Here is a 3,120-nt window from a genome sequence, read left to right on the forward strand (position 1 = left end):
AGATAAATTATCAAGGCAGAACGTCAACAAATAATCATTGGAGTTAAACCAAGCACAAGAGCAAATGGAACTAGCAGACATTTACAGCACATTCCACCAAATTGCAGAACAAAAATGTTTTTATCAGCACATGGAACATTCTCCAAGATAGATCATATGATAAGCCACAAATCAAGTGATAATAAACTAAAGTCTCAATAAATCAAATATGAAATAAACTCTAAAAAATCTAAATCATATCTAGCACCTTCTACAAACTACAGCGGCAAAAAACTAGAAGCCAGCTCCAAGAACTCACAAAATGAAACAAAAATATTGAAGCTAAATAATCTCCTGAATGATGTTGAATCAAAACTGAAATCAAGATCGAAATTTTTAAATTCCTTGAAAAGAATGACAAAAATGAAACAAGTTATCAAAACCCCTGAGAAACAACCAAAGTTGTGTTCTTAGGATAATTTATAGTGCTAAAGGCCTATATTAATAAGACTGAAAGATCGTGTATTGACAACCTAACATGACAATGTAAGGAACTAGAAAAACATGAACAAATCAAACCTAAAGCTAGCAAAGAGATGAAATAATGAAAATCACAGCAGTACTAAATGAAATTGAAATTAAAAAATGACAAAGGGGCCTTTGTTCGGGGTTGCACGAAGGACGCTTGCTGTCGCACCTGTTCCTCTCTGTGCATAAGATCCCAGCCAATTCAGAAAGACAGGACATACTGTTGGGCAAGCTGGACCCCTTGGGAAGGCCATGTAAATCACTCAGTGTCCAGCTCCATCCCAAGAAGACATAGCTGGAGCAGAAATCTGGGAAGTTGCAAAGGAATGGGACCAAGCCTACACACTGTTGCACAGACAGATTGTAAGGCAGAGGTAAATAGGTTCCAGTGTGCTCATACACCTGTTGTTGGATACTAGAATCAGCATATACAATCTGAACCACAGCTTCCCCCTCAATTAAACCTCAAAACTGCAAAAAGTACCGCCTGCAGCCCAAACTACAACCTCAAAAGTGAATAAAGCCAGAAGACCCTCATAAGGAAGAACAGGATATTGCAGAAGTGAAACAAAAGCAACCCCACCTTCCCTCAAAAACAGAATTAAAGAAGGGGAGGGAAAGGGAGAGAGATAAAAAAATCTAAACAAATGAAGAAAAACCAAAAGAAGAGTATGGGTCTCTCCCAGACCCCTAGGAGGGCAGACACTGAGAAAACTGACTTCGGAATGGAAACAATGAAGAGCCCCCAGAATGAAGGGTCTCAAACTAGATAATAAGACATTAATGGAGAGATTAAAAAGAATTGAGGAGACACAAAAACTAGGAAGGAGCTGATATCTCAGATAACAGTAATAAAGAATACTGTGAATGAAACAAATAACAAACTGGTAAGCATGGAAAGCAGAATTACCCAAGCAGAAGAAAGAATCTCAGAGCTTGAGGACCAAAATATAGAATGAACCCAAACTCTTAAAAACACAGAAAATAAGCTCAAAAAGACAGAACAAAACCTTCAAGAGATGAGTGATTACTTCAAGAGACCAAACCTAAGAGTAATTGTCCTTCCTGAGGCAGAAAGAGAGACAGAGACCACACTGGAACAAACTTTCCATGAGATCATTCAAGAAAACTTCCCTTATCTAATCAGTGATGCAAAAATTCAAACACAAGAGATTCAAAGAACCCCTGAAAGACAACAAATGAGAAGGCCAACTCCTAGACACATAATAATTTGCCTAAACAAAGTAGGCATAAAAGAAAAAATCCTAAAGACAGCAAGAGAAAAAGGCAAGATCACCTACCATGAAAGACCAATCAGAATAGCAGCAGATTTATCTATAGAAACCCTGCAGCCTAGGAGAGCTTGGAGCCCTATCTTCAAAGTCCTAAAAGATAAACAATTTCAACAAAGAATAACCTACCCAGCCAAGCTAAGCTTCATCAGCAAGGGTTAATTAAAATCTTTCCCAGATATCCAATCCCTAAGACTTATGCTGCCACCAACCACCTCTACTTGAAACACTTAAGAAAGTACTAAACACAGAAGAAAAGGAAAAAAGAACAACGTTCTTCACAAGAGTACAGGAAATAGAATAAAATACATATGAACCAACCCCAAAACCAAAAGAAAGACAAAAAAACCAAGTGGAAGAACAACAACTCTATGAGAACTCTATGATAGGGACTAACTCTCACATTTCAATAATTAGCCTGAATGTGAATGGACTAAACACACCACTGAAAAGACATAGAATGGTAAAATAAATAAAATATCACCAGGCAACAATATACTGCCTTCAAGAGACCCATCTCAATAGAAAGGACATACACAGACTCAAAGTAAGAGGATGAGAAAGAAATTTTCAGGCAAATGGAACACAAAAGAAAGGAGGAATCATGATCCTAATTTCAGACAAAGTGCCATTTAAGCTATCAAAAATCAAAAAAAAAAAAAGATACAGAGGGCCACTACATATGATAAAAGGTTCACTGCATCAACAAGAAATATCTATCCTAAATATATATGCACCCAACATAGGTGCGCCAACTTTCATAAAGCAACTTCTAGGAAAACTAAAGAAAGATATTGACTCTAATACTATCATAACTGGGGACTTTAATACCCCACTCACAACCCTAGACAGATCATCAGGACAAAAATTCAGCAATGAGATCCGGAACCTCAATGTGACTCTTGACCAAATGGACTTAATTGATACCTACAGAACACTCCATTCAAAGACCACAGAATACACATTCTACTCAGTGCCACATGGAACGTATTCTAAAATTGACCACATAATTGGCTATAAATCAAGCATAAGTAAATTTAAAAGGACGAAAATTCTACCATGCAACTTCTCAGATTACAGTGGAATAAAAATAATCATCAACACCAAAAATGTGCCCCCAAAACTCAAAAAGACATGGACACTAAACAGCATGATGCTAAATAACTCCTGGGTCAATGATAAAATCAAAACAGAGATCAAAAGATACCTGGAAAGAAAAGGAAATGAAGAAACATCTTACCAAAATCTCTGGGATGCCATGAAAGCTGTAGTAAGAGGGAAATTTATATCCCTACAAACACACATGAAGAAAATGGAAGGA

This window comes from Carlito syrichta, unplaced genomic scaffold, assembly GCF_000164805.1.
Source record: "Carlito syrichta isolate Samal-C Ts95f unplaced genomic scaffold, Tarsius_syrichta-2.0.1 Scaffold302082, whole genome shotgun sequence".
Taxonomy (NCBI): Eukaryota; Metazoa; Chordata; class Mammalia; order Primates; family Tarsiidae; genus Carlito; species Carlito syrichta.